General features: G+C 40.1%; 1 protein-coding gene and 1 long non-coding RNA gene across 23 annotated transcripts in view; one reads left to right on the forward strand and one right to left on the reverse strand.

Annotated features, from left to right (window-relative positions):
• MKLN1 (muskelin 1) overlaps positions 1 to 25,594 on the reverse strand; it is a 335,895-nt gene that overhangs the window by 221,637 nt on the left and 88,664 nt on the right. The gene's annotated exons all lie outside the window — the stretch shown is intronic.
• The window catches only part of LOC106506781 (testis-specific gene 13 protein), a 539,004-nt gene that overhangs the window by 48,162 nt on the left and 465,248 nt on the right, over positions 1 to 25,594 (forward strand). For 9 of the 16 annotated variants that reach the window (XR_014833866.1, XR_014833867.1, XR_014833856.1 and 6 more), the window contains exon 5: positions 22,462 to 22,582. This is a non-coding gene — a long non-coding RNA (testis-specific gene 13 protein). Of the gene's footprint in view, positions 1 to 5,713; positions 6,892 to 10,350; positions 13,580 to 14,683; positions 14,797 to 19,347; positions 19,451 to 22,461; positions 25,313 to 25,594 lie in introns of those variants that run through there. The other 7 variants (XR_014833876.1, XR_014833872.1, XR_014833877.1 and 4 more) reach the window with 6 other exon arrangements.

Genomic DNA, 25,594 nt, shown 5'->3' on the forward strand with positions numbered 1-25,594 from the left:
TTTCAAATGTTTATTAATTGACCTTTTTTATATCTTCCTTGAAGGAATGTTTATTCAGATTCTTTGTCCATTTTAAGATTGAATTGTCTTCTTATTACTGAGTTGTAAGAATTCTTTGTATATTACTAGACAAAATCTATTTTTTTGTTACCTGTGCCTTTTGTATCATATCCAAGAAATTATTACCTAATCCAATGTTGTGAAGCTTTGTCCTGTTTTATTCTAAGAGTGTATAGTCATTTTTATATGTTGCTAGATTAAGTTTGCTAGTATACTGTTGACAGATTTTTATTCATAAGAGATATCATTCTGTACTTTTTTAAAATGATGTCTGGCTTTGGTATCAGGGTAATAATTGCCTCAAAGAATAAGTTGGAAGTGTTACCTCCTCTTCTATTTTTTGGAAGAGATTTAAGAATTTGTATGAATTCTTTAAATTTTGGTAAAATTCAATGGTGAACTCATCTGGGCCTCAGATTTTCTTTGTAGGAAGTTTTAAATTCTCAACTCAATCACTTTATATATTTTACAGATTTATTATGGTTTTCTATTCTTGTGTCAGTTTGGATAGTTTCTGTCCTCCCAAGAATTGGTCCATTTTATCCAAGTTATCTAACTTCTGGGCATACAGTTGTTCATAGCATTCCCTTTTTTAGTATAATTCTTTTTATTTTTTGTGGGGTTGGTAGTATTGTCCTCTTTCACTTCTGATTTTAGTAAGTCGAGTCTTCTCTCTTTTGTTTCTTGGTAAGTCTAGCAAAAGATCTGTCTTTTTTTTTTTCTGCTCTTTTAAAAGAACCAGTTGTTGGCTTTATTTTCTGTAATGTTTTTCCTATCCTTTTTTCATTAATTTCCACCCTGATCTACTACATCCTTTCATCTGCTTGGTTTGAGTTTAATTTGCTCTTCTTTTTCTAACCTCAGAAAATGGAAGAATAGGTTATTGGTTTGAGATCATTTTCTTTTTCTTTTTCCTTCAATATAGGCATCTACAGCTATAAATTTCCTTCTAGGAACTACTTTGGTACATTCCATAAGTTTTGGTATGTTTTCTTCCATTTTCATTCATCTCAAAGAATTTTCTGATTTGCTTTATAGTTTCTTCTTTGACCTATTGGTTATTTAGTAGTGAATTGTTTAATATCCACATATTTGTGAATTTACCAGGTGTCCTTGTCTTATTGATTCTAATTTATTTCCTTTGTGGTCAGAAGTCATGTTTTGTATAACTTCAAATCTTTTAAATTTAGTAGGGCTTGTTTTATCACCTAGAATATGATCTATTCTGGAGAATAGTCCATATCCATCTGAGAAGTATGTGTATTGGAGCATTTTATAGATGTCAGGTCTAATAGTTTTTGTTAACTGAATAAACATTGTTATAATTATTAACTAACATATCTTTATGTCATTTGTTTAAAGATGAGAAAAGAAAGGAAAGCAAGTCACATTTACAGTTTGCTGTAACAACCTTCTTATTTACCAAGTCTGGTTCTCTTCATTTCTTCCTGTGGATTTGAGTTACCATCTTATAACTCACTTCTTATTTTAATACTACTTTGTTCCCATTCACCTCCATTGTGCTATCATTGTCAAATAAGTACTTTTATATGACTTCTTTTGAGATCATTTAAGAGATATAACAATAAAAAAGTATGCATTAATATACTGTCTTTTATAATTACATAATTATACTTACTAGTGCTCTTTGGTTTTTTGTTTGGATTTGAATTACTGACTGGGGTTACTTGTGTCCAGCTTGAAGAACTTCCTTATTTCTGTAAATCTGATCAGCTAGCAATGAATTCTCTCAGAGTTTGTTTATCTCTATTTTGCTTTCATTTTTAAGAAATAGTTTACTGGATAAAAGATTCTTATTTGACAGGAATTCCCCTCACCCTGCCAGGGCACTTTGAATGTGCCATCTCACTGCTTTCTAGCTTCCATTGTTTTTGGTGAGAAGTCAGCTATTTGTCTTATTTGAGTTCCCTTGCATATGATGAATTGATTTTTTTCTTGCTGTTTTCTAGATTTTTCTCTTTTAAAAATTGTACTATGATGTGTTTGAATGTGGATCTCTTTGTATTTACTCTACTTGGGATTAGTTGAGTTTCTTAGATGTATTGGTTAATGTTTTTCATCAAATTTCAGAAGTTTTCATCTACTATTTCTTCAAATATTTTGTCTGCTTCTCTCCTCTTTTCTCCTTCTGGTACTTGCATTGTGCATATCCTTCTTTCTCTCTGTTCTTGAGATCAAATAATTATCTATTATCTATTGATTTATCCATCTATTTAGCTATCTATCTACCTATCTTCCTTCAAGTTTACTGATTCTTTCTTCTTCCAGTTCAAATATACTACTGATACCCTCTAGTGAATTTTTTTCCCTATGATTGCACTTTTTAAGTTCAGGATATCCATTAGGTTCCTTTAAAAATAATAATAATTTCTGTCTCTTTACTGATTATCTTGTGAGAGAGTGCCATCATACCTTCTTTTGCTTCTTTATGCATGGTTTCCTTCAGTTTTTTGAATATATTTATAACAGCTGCTTTGAAGTCTTTGTTTGCCAAGTTGCATATCTGGGCCCTCTCACAGGAAGTTTCTTTTGATTGCTTTTTTCCCCCTGTGTATGGAACAGGAGGAAACATCCTCCTGGAACATCACCCTTTCCTGTTTCTTTGCATGTCTCATAAGTTTTTTTGTTGAAAACTGGACATTTTAGATAATATATTGTAGCAGCTCTGTATACTGATCCCCTCAACCTTATTGTTTATTTCTGAACTTATGAGCTCTTGTTGCTTTTTTATTTATTTAGTGACCTAGCTTGACTATTTTAGTGAAGTCTATTTCCCAGCAAGGTGAAATCTCTGATGTTGCTCTTCAGAAGGTGCATGTTTGGTCATGTGCACAGTCATCCTGGATGGCAGTGATTTTAGCACACTTATCTTTGACTGTCTCTATCCTCAATCTGTCTCTGTTGGTATGATCTTTAGATATTAGGCTCCATTAGTTGCTAGCAAATCACTCTATTGTTTTTAACAATGCCTGTTTCATACATTGTTACACAGTTGGATCCAGTTAATTTTAAGCCCCTCTGCAGAGGTGGTTTTGAGGCCAGTCTTTGAGATTTGCTCTGACTATAGGAGGGCTCTTCTTAGCTGTTGTTTTCTCTGGCTCCCTCTAGTAAATTAGCTAGCCTGTAGTCAGGCTTGTGATTCTCATAAAGCTACCAGCTTCATCTTAATCACTTATCGCCAAAACCTCCACTGTTTTCTAGGACTCTCTTCAGCTTGAACTTTCCCCACATTGTGTTTCAAATAAAGTCTGTTCCCTTGTGGAGAACTTCTAAGCTCTTGGTTCTTATCACCTGCCTCTTCCCTTAGGCAAAAAACTCTAAGACTCTGCTCTTGAACTAGGAGCAAGGACAGTGACCCATTTCTCTTGGAGCGATACCCCTCTTTTATAAGCAGGGCACTCGGTAGAGGCACTAGCCTTTGATATTCTTGGCTTTCATCTCCCTTTATGGAATAACAATTTTAAATAATTATTTTTTAAAAATAGCTCTCACCAGTTATGGCTATTTTGTTGGGGAGTGGGTCTTTGAAGTTTTTCAAGTCACCATTTTAGAATCATCCCCTGATACAAACTTAATAGCAGTAAAGCTTTTTTTGACTGCTAACAACATTTTCATGAACTGTTCAGAATTTGGGTTCTGAACCAAGTGTGATATGAAGACTAAATTGGAGGTGAATTTGGAGGCAAAGGTACTGATAGATCACCCCTGACCAAATGAAAACTTTAGGAGTTCCCGTTGTGGCTCAGTGGTTAATGTTTCCAACTAGGAACCATGAGGTTGCGGGTTCAATCCCTGGCCTTGCTCAGTGGGTTAAGGATCCGGTGTTGCCATGAGCTGTGGTGTAGGTTGCAGACGCAGCTCGGATCCCGCATTGCTGTGGCTCTGGTGTAGGCCGGTGGCTACAGCTCTGATTTGACCCCTAGCCTGAGAACCTCCATATGCCTCAGGAGCGGCCCAAGAAATTGCAAAAAGACAAAAAAAAAAAAAAAAAAAAAAAAAGCTTTACAGAGGGTCTCTGTGCTTTCCAAGCACAGGATACCAGCAGATACTGATGAAAATAAACCACTAAACCAGGTATCAGGAAACAAAGGTACTAAATCTTAGCCCCCTTCCCAGTTTTCTGGGTGACCCCAAGTAAGCCAGTCAACCTCTTTTGAGCTCCAGCTCCCAGGAATAGTATATTGTGTTAAATTATTTGTCTCACCACTGGTCTCCGGATAGGATATGTGGTTTAGATTGTGCTTATGTGGAGTGGTTTTCACAAAACCTTCCCCATTTTTTTTTTAACCCTCCTGCTATTTCTTGTGACTGATATCATGCATCTGGAAAGTATCTGCCTGGATTTGTAAACTCCAGACTGAATCTTGTCCAGTAAGCATCATGCTCTAAACACCTCCAACTTCTTGGATGAAGAAACGAAGTCACAAATGCTTATCCCTACCCTCACTAAATGTTTTAATTTGTGAGAGATAAGGCAGTAGGAAACTTGGAATTTCTGGCTCTGATCTTTTGGTCATAGTCTACCATTCCAAGCCAGAAATAGGTCTTATCCTCCTCAGGCACTATCATTTTTGGTTACTTAAAATGAAGTTTGTTCCTAGACAGTTTATCTTCTAGTTATCTTTGGAACATAGTTTGCCTCCAGTAGGATCTTTACAAAGGCCTGTGGCTCTTGACTTAATTTTTACTGACTTCTTAATAAGCACTGCCACAAGCCATTTGAATACCTTGGAGATCAAGATTAATAAGTCCCATCAGCCATTAAGATGGTTAAAATCAGTCTCCCTCCAGAGATTAGGTTTAACAAGCTCACCCACAGGACAAAGAGTCTTTGGCCCAAAAAACCCAGATCTAAATTGAAAGTGACTGACCAAACTAAAATCAAGCTAGTTTTCTTATTTGAAGCAGCCAAACTATTGTCCTGACTGGTAGGCAGAATTTTCACAGCACAATAAAGTTATTAAAAACATTTGGGGCCCAACAGGGAGTCTTTGCTTAATGGTTACAGAGTTTTTGTTTTGGATGATGCTAAAGTTTTGGAAGTAGTGGTAATGGTTACACAAGATTATGAATATACTTAATGCCACTGAACTGTACATTTAAAAATGGTCAAAATAGTCAACTTCTTATTATGTATATTCTACTACACACACACACACAAAACACTTGGGGCTTCATGTTGCTGGCTCTCTGTCCAGAATGTTCCTGAAATTGTTTAATAATAGCATCTAATCTGAGGTTTTGCCAGCACCTGAGTTTCCCAGAGAATTCCAAAGATTTCCTGAGTATTACTGCCATCACTATGGCAAAGGGAAAAAAAAATAACTTCCCATGTCTCTGCCTGTTTGCCTAGAAACTTGGAAATGATATGTGGCTACTTAGAGTCCAGGGGTGCAGAAAGGTTCAAGATGGGTGTATGTACATTTGTGGTTAGCCTGAGTTGGCAGCCACTTCCGTGTGCCCTCATTAAGTGGTACCTGAAATAACTAGCAGGTTCATTAAGTGGCTTACCCTAATCCTTCTAAATTGTTAGACTTAATCTAGAATTATGATGATATAACCCCAATTAACTGCCAATAGTTTTGAACATCCTTTTCTGATTGACTACGTCTTTTTCCTGTTTATCTGTTAGCCTGCTGCAGCCTGTGACCCAGGCTCTGGAATGGATCAGCCCTCCTACTCACTCCCTCTTGTGCACACTGAGTCTCCATGGAAACAGCTTGTCAGGCCCTGTTTGGCTGCAGGTTCTGAAGACCTCTCATCTGCAGCCTCAGTCCTACACCAATTCAGTCTTAATAAGCCACCCAGGCTTCTAAGTAGGAACTTGTATTTGTTGGCCCATCCTCTCTAGCTGGTGGGGGCTGAAAGTGTCCTTAAGCCTCCTTGGGGGTACACTGGGGGCATCCCAATGCCACTGAGTTGCCCTGATCCTCCACCACGGATACTTAGGTCAATGGCAGGGTTTCTGTCTTGGGTTCCTTTTTCAGCCTGAACTCATTATCTCTCTCCAGCAAACCTTCTGCTCCCATCATTTCTCTTTACCCCCCAAAGGTGAGAGTCATTCTGAGCCCTTTCAGGCCCCACCTATGGCTAATCACCAAGGTCAATTGATACAACTGCTTTCGTATCTCTCAACTCATCTTTCTTGCAACCCTGTTGCCTCTGCTATAGTTCAGGCCCACATTATTTCCTCCTTCAGTTACTGCAAGATCCTCCAACCTGGCCCTTCTATTTCTATACTTGCTTTTTTTTTTTTTTTTGCATCCAAACTCAACTTTATAACCAATGAGAAAACTTGCTTTAAAACCATATCTGACCCATCCTTCCTCCACACGTCAGTTAGAGGTTCCCATTGCCCTCAGGATAGATTTCCGACCTTCTTGCATTCACGCAAGATTTCACCTTATCATCTGACCCCTTTTCACCTCTCCAGGATCATCTCTTGCCCCATCCCTTGCACATTTTGATCTTGGCCACACCAAACCACTTTACTTCTCCAATGATCCACCTGTTCTTTCTTGCCCCTGTGACTTTGCACTGCTGCCTCCTTCATCTGGAGTGTCCCTTCTCCATGTCCCCCTGCATAAGCCTTTCACATTCTCAGGGAAGCTTTTCCAATTCTCAAATCTTAAGTGCCTCTTCTAAATTCTCCTAGAGCTCCTACGCTTACTCTATTTCTACTGAACTGTCAACTCTGAGGGCAAAAAATATGCCCACTTCTAGCTCAATGCCTAATGTATTCACCCAAATGTCTGTTGTATATGTGAAAGAATAAAGAATAAGCCTTTGGAATAAGAATGCCACACATGCTAATTATAAGTACATCCTTTTCCAGAGTCTTCTGTTGTTGGGCATCATTCATCCACCAGATTGCACCAGGCATTTGCTGCACTGCCAGGACATTGGGACTTGGACTGCTGGCCACTGTCCTTGGGGGTGTTTCTAAAACTGGGCCAGTGGCTAGTCCTGGTTGCCTCCTTTTTGTTAGTCTCTGGGGAGGTCTCTGCCGGCCTCATGGCTGAACCCATGTGGCCTCAGTCAGCAGCTAGAGAACCATTCCTAAGAGCTGAGCTAGTGACTCAGCCCTTCTCTCATTGCCCAAGGAAGATTCCTTTCTCACTGGTTATGCAATGTCACCCAGGCTGTGTTTTCCTTAGTGGAGTTCAAAATTTGGAATCAGAGTAAGAGGAGAAAATGGCAGTTAATCTCAGGAATAGATTAGATCTGTTGTATTCCTCCAAGAGAGGTTTTCCTTTTTTTTTTTTTTTTTTTTTTGGTGGGTCATATGTGTGTGAGGGAAGTGGTAAGGAACCTGCGTTCATACATAAAGAAATAAATCAAAGGCAGAGTTGGATGTATACAGCTGCTTTTTTTTTTTTTTTTTTTTGAGATTTCATTGGATTATCTGGGAAAAAAAAAAAAAAAAAACAGAAAAAGACCACTCACCAGAGGCAGGTGCCCATCCTTATCCATAAAAGAGCATTTAATCCTCAGCTCTGTTCCATTTCCCTTTTCCTAAATTAACATATGCCTCATCTTCCAGAATGAGAAACCAACCAACTTTTTGCCATGGACCTGGCTGAAATGAAAAAAAGAATGGATTTTGCCTCAAACTGTATTCCCTTACTTCAAATGGAAAGTGACACAGACAGGGAGGAGTAAGTACTCTAGGAAGAAGAGTAGCAAAGTAAAGGCACAATTTCATCTTCTCCCCTGAAGTAAGAAAGTAAATGATCCATTAGATGAAAAAATGTATGTGAAAGCACTTAGCACAGTGCTTGGCAAATGGATGGGATTCAATAATATTGACTCTTTTTGTTTTATCTATGCTCAGTGTAGAGACTCATAAGGCAGATTTTATTTCAGAAGAGTATAGGTGGAAGCAGTGGGAATGAGGAAGTATTCTCTGATTTTGCCATTAGAGTTTCTTTCCTTTGACTGTATCGAAAAACAAACACCAATTAGAGGTAAAACACATTGTCTTCAGACATGTATACTTTACTATTAATGGTTTATTATATTCTTCCTTCCTACCTTCCTTCTTTCTTTCTTATAGGCAATAATGGAGAGAACTTAAAGGCATTAAACATCATAGATGAGGGAGAAAGTACAAAGTTTCTATTTCCCTAAGTTAGTCAAAAACCTATCAGTCTAAATTGGAATACTATCACTAATAACTTCTGCTATATAAATAAATAATTTTAACAAATAAAAGGTTCTAGTAGAGATGAGACAGCTAATGTAGACCAAGGAACAACTGGGTCATTTGCCTCAGGACTGACATAGTTTCTTAATTGAATGTATTAGGAATAGTAGAAGATCTTGTCTGTTGACAATTTAGAAAGTTGCAATTGAGGAAGCAAAGGGTAAACAGAAATCACAATAAGCACTTTTACGCATACAAAGTTCTTCATCTGCTTTTTGGCTCATACTACCAAGAACCTAGAACAGCACTCAGAGTTTTTATAACTGCTTAATAACTAAAACCAAAGTAAAAGCAAAACAAAATGAAACAAACAAAACACTGGTACTTATTAACACTATTCAGCTATGTCCCACACTGGGTTCAATAATGCTATCAAATTAAGCTCTGAAATCAAAGTACCCCTGTCCTATTACTGTACAGCACATCACATGTGTACTTCCTTTTTAAAATTTTGTTTATTTATTTATTTTGCTTTTTAGGGCCTCAGCCGAGGCATATGGAGGTTCCCAGGCCAGGGGTCAAATTGGAGCAATAACTGCCAGCCACAGCCACAGCCACAGTCACAGCAACACAGGATCCAAGCCATTGTCTGCGACCTATACCCACAGCGCACGGAAACGCTGGATCCTTAATCCACTGAGTGAGCCAGGGATCGAACCTGCAACCTCATGGCTACCAGTCAGATTCGTTTCCACTGCAGCACAATGGGAACTCCCTGTTTTGTTTTGTTTTTTTTCCATGTGTACTTCCTTTTTAATACTCAACAGTTTTATACTCAGCATATATTCAGTATGTAGTCTTTACTGCTTCCATTTACTGGTAAAAGAACCATGTCACAATAGGTAAAGTGGCTTGCTTAGATTTAGCAAGAAAATTAATGTTAACATAGAGTCAAAAATTCCTAACTCCAGAATGAATAGAAAAATTAAAAGGCAAAAAAAACCTTTATTAGGGGCAAAGAGATCCTTCTTAATATTTTAATAAAGAACTGTTACAACTCAATAATTAAAAGACAAAGACCCTAATGTAAAAATTGGCAAAGGATATAAACTAATCATAAAAGGAGTTCTCTGTAGCCATCAAAGAAATACTTTATTGTTAACCAGACTCTGCCTAAAATGTGAGTTCAGAGATCTCTGGTAAGATGGCCTAGACTAGACCTCAGAGACAAGGTTAGATAAGTGGGTGTTTTCCTTGCCCTAGTCCCAATTTGGCAATTTTAATATTCTCCACTGGAAGTGATGACATGAGAAAGCCACATGAGAAATCCGAGAGCATTGAGAAGAATAGATCCAACATTGTCTGGGCCTCACAGATAATTATCAGCAGCTGAGGAGAAGGGATGCATGGTGCAGGATCCCAGAGCCTGTGAGCCCCCCAGTTGACTCTCAGGGACAGAGTCAAGCCTTGTCTGGCTTTGTGCAGAGCCCCTGCAGTCTTACTCCTCAGAGTGTGGTTAATGGGCAGCAGTAGCAGGGACGTCTCCAGGGAGCTCAAGGAAATGTGGAACCTGGAGCCCTGACTCCAGTCCTCTTGAATCAGAATCTGCCTTTTAGCAAGTTTCCTGGGTGACACACATGCACTGTGAAGCTTGAGAAGCCCTGCCTTTCGAGGCCTGGCTCAGGGTCTGCTCATTGCAGGTGCTCAGTCAATGCCTGGTGACAGAACGAAAGACTGGACAGGGTGATCTCTGGCGTTCTTTTCTAGAGTTAATCATCTGACTTACCAAAAACTAGTCACTATCCAGTTGGGTCAAGTATTAACCATTTCACAAAGGGCTTTAAGTAAGATTAATGAATTAATAATGGTGTTTTGGTGTTGAAATTGTCTGCAGTGAATTTAGAGTTTCTTATTAGTATCATTTCACTAAGCTTCTTTATATGCCCAGGAAGCATCAGCCAGGCATAAATTCTTCTATTTTGTCCTCTCTGGTCCACCTCTCCCAAAAAGGAAAGAATTGGAAATGTAAAATTGAAAGAGTAAAAATGAGAATAAGTCTGAAAATGCTGGCGAAAAGAATGCCCACCACTGTAAGGCCATTGCTCTTTTACCTGCCTTTCCAGAGAGTGGAGTCCCTGAGCTTTCACCTTGTACCATACTGGCATGTGTGTGGAGGAGGTGACGGTGAGGAGGGAAAGAAGAGATGAGGAAGAGAAAGAAGTGACCAAGAACTAAGGGCTCCTGTGCTGTCCTATAAGCTGATACTGGCAAAGGTACCAAATTTGGCCAGTTAAGGTGCACCTGCAGCAACTGTGCACCATCATCGTCGTTATCTTCATCATCATTTTTGTTCTGTTTGCTGTCTGCCAACCTCTTCACTGAGCTTTTTTTTTTTTATCTTTTGTCCTTTTAGGGCTATACCCATGGCATATGGAGTTTCCCAGGCTAGGGGTCGAATCAGAGCTGTAGCCGCCAGCCTATGCCAGAGCCACAGCAATGCTGGATCCGAGCTGTGTTTGCAACCTACACCACATCTTACGGCAACGCCAGATCCTTAATCCACTGAGCGAGGCCAGGGATCGAACCTACAACCTCATGGTTCCTAGTCAGATTCATTTCCACTGTGCCACGACGGGAGCTCCTCCACTGAGCATTTTTATTTGATAGTGACCCAGCCCCTTCTAGCTTCAAGGTTGTCCACAGACCTTATGCTGCCAGAAAACTAGTTACAGAAAGGGAGACAAAAATCCAGAGGACGGAGAAGCATTCTGAGTTCCACTAATGAGTGAGGTGACTCACAGCTGACTCAGACAAGCCTAGGAGATGGAAGGCAGTGGGGGGCAGACCTCAAAGGAGCCCTGCCGAAATGTTCAAATAGGAGCTGGGAGGCCAGGGATGCAGTGTTATTTAGAGAGCAGCCTGCAGCTCTGGCATTGAAGGGAGGAGCAGATCCTAAAAACAGAGGGAGAAAATTGCATTTAAGGCCAAGAACTGCTTTGTGAATCAGTAGCTTTCTCTGCTTAGACAAATACGAAACATTCTTTGGTGACATTGACCTGCTCTTTGGCAAATCTCAGAATACTAACTCAATAGGAATTAATTGTCATCAAGTTCCTGGGGAGTAGAGGTAAATCAGATACCACTCTCTATTTTTCTAAGGATCTCACTGAGAAAAATAAGCCTCTTTCTTTAGTATTTTACATCTGAAGAACACTGTGATCCAACCTGTGCTTATAGATAGATTTTTTTTTTAAATTTGAAAACATACAACTGAAGCATCTTCTCTCTTACTAATGGATAAATGAGGTTTTGTGTTTGAAGATTCCAAAGTCAATTATTGTTATGAAGGATCATAACTGCAGTGTCCTATATGGACCGCACTGAAATGATATGTCCCACCACACACCATAACATGCATTTGTGAGAAGGCTGGATGTACGTATAGACTGCTTGAGTAACATGGTTTTTCCCTGTGTACTAAGTAACCCACACAGAGCTCAAACCCATGATCTCAAGCTCATTAAGACAATGAAAACCAACTCAGCTATCTAAGGATAAATATGGGTTAATTACATACTTAAGTGTAATTTGATGGTTACTGTCACAAATGTACTTCACCAGAATGGCACAATGGTGAAAGCGTCGGAGGTTCTTTGCTAGCTTGGCCACCTGTGAACCTTCACTAAGATGAAAAAAATTTGCTCCAAAGGCAAAAATGTTCAACTTTGCCTGCCTCCAACAGGTAGCAACAACAGTTGGATGTAGTTGTTTTTGTCTTGACCAACTAGTTTTCTATAACCAGCAGGTTTACTGTATTTAATTTGGGGTGATTTGCAACATTATTAAGTCCAGTATGTCTGACACTTGCAAAAGCAATGAGGATGTTGAATGTGCTATTAATTAAGAAGAAACTTATGATTATGATGAAAATGAAAGAGATGAACAAAGTGAATGTCATGAATGGTAAGAAAAATCACCGGTGTTGCATGTGTATGAGATGAAATGAGATGGACCATTAGTTAATAGGGGCGATTCTGAAAGATAAAGAAATATTCAAAACATGAAAAATCCTGGCTCAGTCTGTGCCGTGAACATCAATCAGCAAGAAATGAGGACAAGTAACCCAAGAAACGGAAAGAGTTTGGAATGTGTGATTAGAGACTGGGTATCAGCTTTGAATGGCTATAACCCAAATATTAATTCAGGTAAGAACTAAAAATATAGTCAAGCATTTAAAAGCCAGGTGTGGTAAAAGTTCTCATTCCGGAATCTTTGCTGAAAACCAGTGATAACTACGTAGATTCGAGATCTGTGCAACATTAAATTCCCCCATGGAGTTCCCGTCATGGTTCAGTGGTTAACGAACCCGACTAGTAACCGTGAGGTTGCGGGTCTGACCCCTGGCCCCCACTCAGTGGGTTAAGGATTCAGCCGTGAGCTGTAGTTGGAAGACGCAGCTCAGATCTTGTATTGCTGTGGCTGTGGCTGGCAGCTGTAGCTCCAATTAGACCCCTAGCCTGGGAGCTTCCATATGCCGCGGGTGCGGCCCTAAAAAGACAAAAGACAAAAAAAAAAAAATTCCCCATTGGAAGCTGCTGAGGAGTTCCTTATGACACTTGCAAAGCCCACCAAAGAGTGCCTTGTCCACCTTTCACTTTATAAGGACTGATCTAAATTGGATACAGAAGCCCAGTAGAATAGCTATCAGCAAGGAGATTAAGATGCTGTCTAGTTTTAAAACGTTAAAGGATCATCAAACCCCATTTTGGTAGAAATATGTTTTCCTAAGCTTTAAACACTAGTAGCCAGTTTTGTCTTATTAACAGTTTTTTTCAGAATTCACGTGTTTGTAAATTATATAAATGTGAATATACATTCCTCTGTACATTTTTGCATCTTTTTTTTTATTTAAAGTTGGATAGTGGGATTTTCCTTTAGCTTTTAGCTAATTCTTTAACATGGTCTTTTAATAGCAGCTTGGTACTCCATTTATTTACTATCATTTGATCCACCTTTTGCTGGATTCATAAGAATGCTATGATATTAATATCATTAGACATTAATTGCTATATTTCTTTGGTTATTTCATTAGGATAAATTAGTAAAACAAAGTTACTAGGTCATAGTATTATGAATGTTAGTAGTTTTAATATGTTTCTAAAACTGAAATCACTTCCATGAAAATGTCTGTGTTCTTGATTCCATGTACCTTTGTCAGTACTAAATGCTATTTTTCTTTCATCTCTATTCAGTTTGAGGAGAAAAAATATTTATTATCAAGATCTCTCTATGCTTTTTAATGCATGTCTTTTGCCACTTTTTCTTTTTCCCCTTTTTAGGGCCATATCTGCAGCATATGGATGTTCCCAGGCTAGGGGTCAAATGGGAGCTGCACCTGCCAGCCCACACCACAGCCATAGCAATGCCAGATCCAAGCTGTATCTATGATCTACGTTGCAGCTTGTGGCAATGCCAGATCCTTAACCCACTGAATGAGGCCAGGGATTGTATCCACATCCTCATGGATATTCATCAGGGTGGTTACTGCTGAGCCACAATAGGAACTCCGTCAGTTTTTCTATTGGAATACTTCCTTTTAATTAGTGATTTGTAATCATTCTTTATATATTAAGGATAGTTCCCACCAACGAATTTTTGTTAGCCTTTTAACTTTATAATAGTCATCACCATTGTTTTTCCTCTCTAAAGATAACACCAGGAGTTCCCATTGTGGTGCAGCAGAAACGAATCTGACTGCGAACCATGAGGTTGCAGGTTCGATCCCTGGCCTCACGCAGTGGGTTAAGGATCTGGCATTGCCATGAGCTGTGGTGTATGTTGCAAATACAGCTCAGATCCTGTGTTGCTATAGTGTAGGCCTGTAGCTACAGCTCCGATTAGACCCCCAGCCTGGGAACCTCCATATGCAGTAGGTGTGGCCCTAAAGAGACAAAAAATAAATAAATAAATACATAAATGAAATAAAGGTAATGCCATTTACACGTTAATTCACATGGTTGATGGGAAAACTAAATAAGAAAATATTTGTGAAAATGCTGTAAAACATAAAGGATTTTTATCACATACTTCCAATGTTGATGCTAACAAGAAATCAAGAGGATTGGCCTGCAAGTCTAACATGAATTTGTAGACAAATAAATCCCTATTCTGGACCCTGATAGTATCTTACGAAATAAGTAATTATTTTATCTCTTTTGTGTCATAGTTATTAGGAATGTTATAAAAATAAACAAAGATGGAGTTCCTGTCGTGGCGCAGTGGTTAACAAATCCGACTAGGAACCATGAGGTTGCGGGTTCGATCCCTGCCCTTGCTCAGTGGGTTAACAATTCGGTGTTGCTGTGAGCTGTGGTGTAGGTCGCAGACGCGGCTCAGATCCCACGTTGCTGTGGCTCTGGCGTAGGCTGGCGGCTACAGCTCTGATTCGACCCCTAGCCTGGGAACCTCCATGTGCCATGAGAGCGGCCCAAGAAAATGGCAAAAAGACAAAAAAAGTTAAAAAATAAAAAATAAAGATATTTCTGAGACTTTTAGGTAAATCCATAAAACTAAGGTGTTGTGCTACTATTCTTTTATTTTCTTTTGCAAAAGTTCACTGATCCAGTATAAGCCCATTACAACAGGAGAGACACCATAGTCATCACTGTTGCTACTTCAGGTTCATAAGTTATATCCTGCTCACCTTTCCAAATAGTCCTTTTCTTAGTTTCTTTGCTTGAAAACAAAAAAAGCGATCAGTCAGAGAACAACCCTTCTCCAACAGAAGGATGTTTTAAAAATTATATTGTTTTATAATTAATTAATTAAACAATATTTAAAAGCGAACACAGAGACCCTCACTCCCAGCGATGTCTCCATCCTCCCTCTGCCCACACCCTGGTCCTTATGGTTTCTTATGCATCTTTCCAGTGTTTCTGCACATACATGCAAGCAAATATAAATAAATATTGTCATTGTCATCCCTCTTTTCATTCTCCAAATTAGCATACTATATACATTGTTCTCTACCTTGCTTCTTTTAACCTAACAATATATTTTTAACAGAAGCCCTTCAGTAGGAAGGCATTTAATGTAAACATGAAACGTGATATTATCATTAAACAAGAAAAATTTGGAGTTCCTACTGTGGTACAGTAGGTTAAGGATCCAGCATGGTCACTGTAGTGGCTTGGGTTGCTGCTGTAGCATGGGTTCGATTCCTGGCCCAGGAACTCATATGGTACAGGCATGACTAAAAAGAAAAACAGAATTAAACAAGAAGAATTCTTAAATTCCTCTCTCAATTCTGTCACTGTAATTATAGAGGCTCAGAGTTGGACAGGATGGGAGAAAATTTGCTAGTCAGTCACCAAATCCATTTCCTCTTTTTCTTGGGCACAGGACATAAGCCTTCCTTGCACCTGGGTGTGGCCATGTAACTGAACTACTTTATAGAAAGGATGTGAGCAGAGCTGAGTGTACCTTCTAGTCCAGCCCTTAAAAACCTCCCCATGCAATCTTCCATGTTCTTTCCCCGTCAGCAGAATAGCAATGCCTAAAGCAGCCTCATAAGCAGCATGTCGAAGACGGCAGGATTATGAGATGGAACGGCCTGGTTCCTTGGCCCACCACTTGGAAAAGAGCCTCCCACCTCAGGAGCACTCATTTCAGATGTTATATGAGTGAGAAATAAATTTCTTGTCATGTCTGAGCCTTAAGACAGTTGTAGGTTTGACATAGAGATTAATACAGCAGTTATTATTTCCTTAACACAGATGACAACCTCAAAGTCCTTCTAGTCCAGTGACTGGCATATGACAGGCACTCAATAAATGTATTTGGATGAATGCGTATTTGAACACCTCTGGAGATAATTAATTCACTATCCCATCCATCAGTTTAATATATTTTGATGAGCTTGAATTATTGGAAAATTACTTATATAGAATTAAAATCTATCACCTTCTAACTGGTACCAATTTGGGATTGTCCTTTTCAGACACACGAAATAAGTCCTCTTCAAGACAAGTCCTGTTCTTTGAATTATTTGATAATACCTCTTCCCATGCTCCCTGTGACAAACTCTCTGGTTTCCAAGCTAGACAGTCTAATTTTTTGTTGTTATTTTATTTGTTTTTGGCTGTGCCTGGGACATGTGGAAGTTCCTGGGCCAAGGATTGAACTCTGAACCACAGCAGCAGTGACAATGACGGATCCTTAACCAGCTGAGCCCCCAGGGAACTCTGAAATGGTCTAATGTTTTAAGTTGTCCTCTTTAGGCTGTAGTTACTAAAGCTCTTATCACCATCTTTACCCTCCTCTGGACACATTTGGGTCTATCATTGGTCCCCATTCAGTGGATACTCAGGACAAAATGTCATATTCTTGGCAAACTGACCTGCCGTTGAGGGTACCAATTAGCTCTCTTAGGACTCCATACTTCAATTAATGCAGATTAATATTATAACAGGCTCTTAGATGGCCATACCACCTAATGACTCATTTTGTTCTTGTGGTCAAAATTCCTACCTCTTTTCTCTCCTCTTCTGGCCCCCAACATACGTACTAATTTGTTAGATGACCTTAGACAAATCACCTCTCTGGGACTCATTTCTCATGTGAAAAATGAGAAGGTTGGACCAGATGATTTCTGAGTTGTTTTTCTCTCCTGCTCTAATATTCTTTGAGTCTAAAACAGGAAGTTCTGGGAGAGCTCACATTGTACTTTTACATAGACTCTTTCATCCATAGCAGTATCAGTTATCTGCCTAGAAACATTAAGCTTGTCAGACAACATGAAACTCCACAGGTAATTTTTCTCAGCTATTTTAAGCTTATATTCACAGAGAGGTGGATGGTTTGTGGTAGATTGTATATATATACTAAGGCACTGGACTGCTGAACCATAGTGGTCAAGGAGGGAGAAAATAAGGAATAGGCAGGAAAAAAATCGGTGAGAGCCTGAGGTGAAGCAGGGTATGGTTTTCTCTGAAGGAATTCTCCATCACTACTTTAACCCAAGGGAGAGAGACCATGAAAAAGGGGGTATACATTTCACTCAGCAGAAAGCCTGGTTTGATGTCTTATCAATTTCCTCATCTCACTTCAGACACTGTCTAAACGTACCAAAAAAAAAAAAAAAAAAAAAAAAAGGCACACACACACGCACACACACAAAAACAGAAAAAAATAAATCTCTTTCAGGAATGGGCAAATAAATGCATTTGCTCTCTGGGGGAATCAAACCATATCTCCATACTCCTTACCCTTGGCCAATTTCTTATAAAATACACATCTTTTATAATTTTAGCTGACTAATTCTTCCTGGTATTTCTGCCTGACAGTCCTCGATCTATGCCTAAGAGGCTCGATCCACTTCCTACCCTAGACCAAGAGTCTACTTATTATTATTTGACCTCTTTTGAAAAACTCATTGCCAGCTTTATAACCCGATCTGGGCACACTCCCCGTTGGGGCCTGCATTTCCTGTGGATGATGCACTGGTTTCCTAGGTGACGGCGGGAAGGAATAGACCTGTTAGCTTGTGGCTTCTGACTCACTCACTGCAATGGACGTCACAGAATCGTGGCTGAACAAGTGGATGCTGATAAAAGCATGGGCTTAAGCCGAGCACTGGTGGTTAAAACCATCCCATTGTACCAGCTCTCCCTCCCACCAAGCAGGCTGACAGACTGACAGAAATAACACATGTGAAAAAACAAGCAACAGATTTGAAACCTCTCTGAACTCTCAGTCCTACAGAAATGCACAGTGGAGTCCTATTTACAACCCCGATATGTTGTTTCTTTCCCTGTTTAGAATCTCCTGTTTTTTCTGGAATGTATGAGTACCAGGATTCTCTAATGAAATATTGCTTGGAGGCTATAGAGGGAGAGGTGGAGACAAGTTGAAACTCAAAAGTCTGTTTACTAAGCTGACATCACCTTTTGATCTTTCACATTTGTTCCCTGAGAGGGGAAAGTAAACTCACAAAGGACTAAAAATTTACCAGAGTCCAGAATGAAAAATACATTCTGTTGGGCATATTTCATGAAGCCTAGAGACAAGTAGCGTGTCACACAGACACACACACCATGCACATGCATGCGTGCGCACGTGTGCGCACACGTGTGTGCACACACACACACAGAAGAGGCAGAGATTAACTTTCTAGCTTCTTCTCTTGCTATCAACTGATCCCAGCAGTGTATAATCAAAGAAGACTTCCTGGAATAAAAAACTGGAAAAGCTCCTTTGTCCTCTACATCTGAACGACTGAAGACTGAATGGATTCTTTCGATTCTTGAATTCCTTAAATGACCAACAAACCTAAAGGTTTCCTACTGGAGATAATGCATCTTGTTTTCCACGGAGCCTTGAGGGATGCTTTAAATAGCATCAGCAAGCATCTGAATGAATTAGACAGCAAATGTAGGTTAGCTTTATTTAGACAGATAAAGACAAGCAGAGAAAGTTGTCTGGTTCAAGGGCAGTGCAGCCTGACATGACAGCATTTCTTGGAGGAGGGGATATTGCTTTGGGAGTAAGAGGTACTTCGGGCAAAGAGCAAAAGTTCCTTGGATCACCAAGCGATGTTAAATTCTTCAGTACTGAGGAGCAGGAATTAAAAATGGCCTGCCACTTGTTGAAGAAAAGATCTATGGATTTAAAATGTAAAACACAACTTGGCATCCTCTTCTCTCTCTCCCATTCCTCGGGTACACCATGAGAAAGGACATTCTTCCCAGAGCATAAGTTGGGGTAGGGAGTTTATGAGACTTCTCTGGGGTGGGCCTTGAGAGCCTCAGCAAGTTCTGAGTCAGGAAAAGGCATCCAGATGGAAGGCCCCTGGAGATGTGGAAGCTCAGAAAGCAGGGAACTGACAAACTGGGGGGTGGGGGGGGCATTCACTCACTAAACAAAAATGTAGATGCTTGGAAAAAATTTACAGTCAATAGCTATCATCTTGTAATAGCTTTTAAAGGAGCACAATCTGTAATGATACTGAATCACAATTCAGTACACCTAAAACTAAAATTGTAAGTCAACTATACTTCTGTTTTTAGAAAGCTGCAAATGAATTTTGTTTACTTTATTCTCCCTCTCTCTGTAACCCTTAGATTATTCTCTGAAAATAAACTCCGGGAGTTCCCGTTGTTGCTTAGGGGAAATGAATCCGACTAATATCCATGAAGATGCTGGTTCCATCCCTGGCCTAGTTCGGTGGGTTAAGGGTCCAGTGTTGCCGTGAGTTGTGGTGTAGTTTGCAGATGCAGCTCGGATCTTGCTTTGCTGTGGCTGTGGTGTAGGCTACAGTTCTCATTCAACCCCTAGCCTGGGAACCTCCATATGCCTTGGGTGCGGCCCTAAAAAGACAAAAAAACAACCAAACAAAAAAAGATGAAAAGCAGTGGTCTAGAAAAAGAAATATAACATTCTGTGGTGCTTATGGTTTCTTCTTTTCCTTTCCTAACTTTTGACTGGTTTCTTCTCAATTGAAAAAGCTAAATTATATTTGATATCAGCTTGTAACTCCATCAGTAAATTTGTTTATAAAAGAAAAAAACACTGTCAATTCATAAACATATATTATTTGAATAAATTATATTTCAAATATGTAGTGGTTTGGTAAATAAACCAATTTATACATAATACATTATTATGTTCTGAAGTAACACTGAATTTAGACTTGAAAAAATATTCAGAAAATATAGAAATTTAAATTTGCATTGATTTCTATTTCTCCCATACCTAATTTTTAGATGTTCTCATTTTCAAGGGTCTCATAGCTTCTGAAAATTATACATTTTTATATATCACCAAGGCAGGCATCATAGGGGACATATGTTCTAACCCTGTCACAAAGCAGAATTTAAACTTCATTTTGAATCAGCTGTTTATGCTACCTTCTTCATATTACTATTTATTTATTTGTTTTGGCTTAAAAAAAAATTTTTTTTTAATGGCTTCCAATGTATGGAAGTTCCTGGGCCAGGCAACTGAGCTATAGCTGTGGCAATGCTGATCCTTTTTAACCCACTGTGCCCAGCTGGGGATTGAACCTGTGCATCTACAGCAAGCCAAGCCACTGCAGTCAGATTCTTAACCCACTGCACCATGGCGGGAACTGCCATATTTACAACTTATTCACTCATTTTGTGCTTTCTTTCCTTCAAAAGTTATTTACCAATTACCTACTGTGTGCAAACAAAGGGACCATCAGACTTATTTGCTTCGCTTCTTTGTTTCCAAGTGCTTTTCTCTCCCTAGTCAATTTCTCTCAACTTTGTTCACCCCAAATCCATTCACTAGTTACTTGGTAAACTAGTATATAGATTTATAGTTCATCCAGTTGGGAAGTACTGTTTTGTACTGTAACCAAAGTACACAAAACTTTTTAGTTCACTTTCCAAAACTCCATATGCTTTTTTTTTTTTTTTTTGGAGGTATAGCTGATGTTTGATATTATCTAAGTGTACAACATAGTGAATCACAATTTTTAAAGATTATATACCATTTATAGTTATTATAAAATATTGGCTATATTCCTTATGTTGTACTATATATCCTTTGTAGCTTCGTTATTTTATACATAGTAATTTGTTCCTCTCCATATGCTCTTAACTGTTTGTGAGACTGGCAAATCAATTAATCACGTGAAGCCATTATAATTCTAAGAAGGTGGTGTAAAGCCAATTCCTGTACTTATAAAGTAATAAATTCAAAAGACTCATATGCGATCCAATGCCAAGCTTATTTCAGTGTTACATTAACTTTTTCTAAACCCCCTCACCTAAAGCCAATCCTATAAATTTTTCATTTGTGTTACAAGAATCTAATCAAAAGAAAAACTACTCTTGCATTTCTTTTTGGTAATGAGACTAACATTTCTACATGAATGAAATGAAAAAACTTAATAACATACTTGAGATCTATATTTCTTGCTCTGACCTCTTTAATCACCTCACTATTATTAGAGTATCTATCAAAATGTCTTAATTTGTGCTAACAGAAAAGGAGACTGTTGAAATGTTCTTCGGTAAGGCAATCTCAGAACTTGTTTTAATATTTTTTAAGTGATGGAGGGAGAAAACAATTCATATATAGAAAGCAAAGTTAAAATCAATCACTGATCCAAAAAAATAGGTATGATGAATGTAACTTTTTAAAATTTCAGCACTTTTGGTTTGTGTTTTTCTGTGTTCTTCAGGATTGCTGTCCTAAATATTATTTCAGTCATTTTAATAATGCTGTAAAAAGAAAACATTATAGTAGTATTTGACTAGGTAAAATAAGAATCCACATTTTGCTTTTATTTTGTGACATCTATGGCTATTCAGCATGATGTCAGCACTCTTCCTCTTCTGATGTAACTTCCTTCTCTGTTTCATTCTGTTTAGGTCGAGGTTATTTCAACCTCTTCCTTCTCTGAGCAGTCGCTTTGAGATCCTAAGCTGTCGCTTTGTTCCCTGAATACCCACTTCTGTTTTCTGTGGCAACACCCGCAGATAAACATCTAGCCGGCCATCCAGATGGACACTGCGCCCCCACCCCCACCCCCGCCCCCAACACACACCCCCTCTCAAACTCATACATACACAGACACAGGTATGCACACGCATGTTCAACTCCTCTGTCCTCCCCCAGGGAGCTCAGGCCACTCTAGCAGTTTTCTGGCCTTGGCAACTAAAGCAGCAGCAGAGCTTCCAATGTCAGTTCCCTGATTGGAACCAGCACTAATGTTGCTGCTGCTGCTGCCAAGGAAGAATTTAAGTTGTCTAGACACAGGAGAAGGCGGCTGTACAGGGCAGAGATGGTAGAGCCAGGTGCATCAGGCTGCGTAGAGTGATCAGAGGGAGAATTGGGGCTCCTCTACCTGAAGTGCTGTGCTCTTCTTGTCTGTTAACAGCCAGGTACAGGTATTTCAAGTAGTACCTCTTTGTGTAGATTTTCCTGACTGGCTGACTGTCCGTTCCTCTGTTCCCATACAATCCTTGTTTAGTTAAATGCTTATCTGCCCCACCCCCAAACCCATTAGATTGAAACTTTTAAAGGCAGGGAGCTTGGCTGATTCATCTTTTACCTGAGTACCTGGCACAGAGCAGGTAATCCATAAATGTTGGCCGGATGAATGGAGTCCACTGCTCTTCTCCCATGAGTGAAAGTAGCCACTGACTTCTGGTGGAGGGGGAAAGAGAAGGGTGTCCTAATGGTGTCTCCTTTCCTCTTTAAAGTCAGCAGTGGGAGTGAAGAGGCCAGTGTGATGCTGTGAGGATGACCCTCCGCATGGGAAAGGAACTCGGCAACAAGCAGAACAGGTGCCTCATCATCGTCCCATCACTGGGATCGCTTCAGGTGACCGATAGATCCATCCAATCCTACTTAGAAGATAAGCCTTTGAAAAACTTGCAAGTGCAAATGAGAAGAAACTGCCGTGTCAAGGAAGGCTGTGTTAGCAATGGGAAAATGTGGCCCATATATGTTAAATTGATTATAATGTTCATGTTCCAGAGTAAAACGTTGCAGCATTTAAAAAGTTGTAACCTAAGGATAAGACAGAACTGTGTTGGGTTCTTTACTTGTATGATCTCATTTTAAGTCTCACAAAGAGATCTTTTTTCTTTTTCGGCTGCCCTATGGCATATGGAGTTCCCGGGCCAGGGAGCAGATTGGAGCCACAGTTTCGACCTAAGCCTCGCCTAGGGCAACACTGGATCCCTAACCCACCGCACAGGGCAGGGGATGGAACCTGTGTCCCAGGGCTCCCAAGACACCGCCAATCCCATTGCACCACAGCGGGAACTCCTCACAAAAGAGATCTTACTGTCTTCATTTTTTCAAAGCGAGTGAGGCTTGGAACAAATAAAAAATGGGGACACCACCTTAGTACTAATACTCAGCGGAGCTTAAATTAGAACCCAAATCTGTCTGACTCCAGAATCCTTTCTTCACTACCGTTGGTTCCTCTCAAGAGCAATTTTTTAAATATTGACATTAAGTTTTCAGAAAGGTTGAAAAATTGATTGATTGTGAAAGATTGATTATGAAAAATTGATGATGTGTTGAGCACTGACAATGGGCCATGCAGGAGGCAGGGCAGTGTGGGGGATGTAATAAACCATCCTCCACTTAAGAGCTGAGTAGCTAGAGCAGGAAGCTGACAGATCAACATGGGCTGAGCAATAAGGCCTCCTATGAGGGGCTGCGTGAGCACTGCGGGAAGGAGTGTTGGTTCTGGTTGTGCATGGAGGACACGGAATGTTCCATGGAACAGAGGAAGATGGCACTTTGAGGAGGCTGGGGAGGGCTCTGCAGCACTGGGACATTGCAGAGTAAGGAAGGAGCAGGGAGCAGGGTAGAAAGTTCAGTGAGGTCAGGGTACGACTGGAATAGTGGAGGGTGAAAGTAGGTTGGAGCCAGACCATGGAAGGCTTTGAATAGGAGCCTGAACTTGAAATGAGGAGTTATTAAACGTTTTTGAGTAGAAGTCAAGGATCCAACCAATCCTTGACTAAAACATCCGAAAGTATCACTGAATCCATCCTGACACCAAATCACAAGTACACAAAGCACATAAAGCAGAAACACTTAGAAAATCAATAGTCTTGATAAAGATGCAACAAAATAGCCTATTTACCTCTGAGGAAAGAGCAAATGAAGGGATATATGCCTGGATCACTGGCTCAAACCCCCCCTGCCCTCTTTCTTCTGCATTGGCCAAGAATGGTCCCATTCTCCTGATGCATGCATAAGACTACCTCATGAACAAAAAGACTTGGGGCAACAAATACAACTCTCCTTCTTCCCCCACAAAGAAAAAATTCCAGCAAAGAAATGAAAATTCCCTTCATTTCCTCCCTTTCTTCAGAAGCCAGTTCGTGAAGATTGCTTAACTCTCCTATCACCTCAGGACACCAGACAAACAGCCTAGAATGGGAACTGGATCCTGATGGCTTAATTGAGTTAAAAGGAAAAGAGTAGATCATCTAAAAGCCTCTCAATGGTTTCAAAGTGCCTCTCCCGTCTCTGAAAGCCCAGTGGCGGTTCTCAGTTCCTCAGTTAGGGAGGAGCTGAATGAATTTCCTAGCACAGAATTCAAAAGCACTGGAAGTCAGCAGTTCTGAAAGACTGCAGAAAGGTCTTGTTTACATTTTTCTCTTGGGCTGAAACCCATCTATTTAAACTTTAACCAGAGGCAATTATAAAACGTGGTGAGCCAGAGATGGCAGTCTGCACAAGACGGAGAGACAGATGCCAACAGTCTGGCATTGAAGGAGGAAGAGAGGGAATATTTTGAGAACGGAGTCAAGGAAGAACTACAAAGAAGGTTTTGGAAATAAAAAGTGTCACCTAGGCAGCTGTTCTTCAGAATAGGGGGAGAAACGGGGGTGGGGGGGAGACAGCAGGAGGGGTGGGCAGGGAAGACAGCTTAGGCCTCTGCCAGCTGAGGTGGGTAGAGCTGAGGCCATCACCATCCTACCAGTTCACAAGTCCCGTCCTGTAAGAGCTTACTGCTGTAGCCCCTGCTCTTTACACCTTTTTTTTCCCTCTTGGGTCAAAGTGCCTTAACCCAGAGAGTCAGCGACCCTGAGAGGACTGCCTGGAGCAGACACACCCTCTGCCAGGACACAGGCCCTCTTCCCCGAAAGCCAAGCCTCCTCTTCGATTCAGGTTTTCCTGGCAAAGTCCCACCTTGGAGCTGATGAGTAGTCCAGTGACGTCAGAGGAAATACCCCATTTGACAAAGGACCCTGCTATAGTTGCCAGTAAACTGAGCTTATTAGCATGTCCTGATCTGGGTCTTAGGATTTGATGAGTCCTAAAAATAAACTCAGAGAGAAATAGCTGTTGCACCAAAGTGAATGTTTTTACTCTGGATCTGAGAATGTCTGTGGACCTGACATTGACAATACGGCCAGTTTTATTTATTTATTTTTAAATTAATTTTTTGTCCTTAGGGCCACGCCTGTGGCATGTGGCAATTCCCAGGCTAGGGATCTAATCTGAGCTGCAGCTGCTGGCCTACGCCACAGCCACAGCAACACAGGATCCTAGCTGTGTCTGTGACCTACACTGAAGCTCATGGCAAGGCTGGATCCTTAACCCACTGAGCGAGGCCAGGGATCCAACCTGTGTCCTTGTGGATGCTAGTCAGATTTGTTTCCACTGGGCTACAACGGCAACTCCTGGGCCAGTTTTAGATGCATACACAAATGTGGGGAGGTCTACAATCTCCTACCAATCTCTTGGTGTAAATGAGACAGAAATTCTACCCCTAGATATTCACTCCTTTGAGTTTCTTAACTTTTTGGTTTTGAATGCCCTTATTAAGATGCAAATGCAGTATTGAGAGGATAGCCCTTGCCT

The sequence above is a fragment of the Sus scrofa genome, chromosome 18 (genome assembly GCF_054392235.1).
Source record: "Sus scrofa isolate SSC_HxYL_T2T_F1_AM1 chromosome 18, Sscrofa_HxYL_maternal_Yorkshire_Landrace_v2.0, whole genome shotgun sequence".
In the NCBI taxonomy this organism is placed as follows: Eukaryota; Metazoa; Chordata; class Mammalia; order Artiodactyla; family Suidae; genus Sus; species Sus scrofa.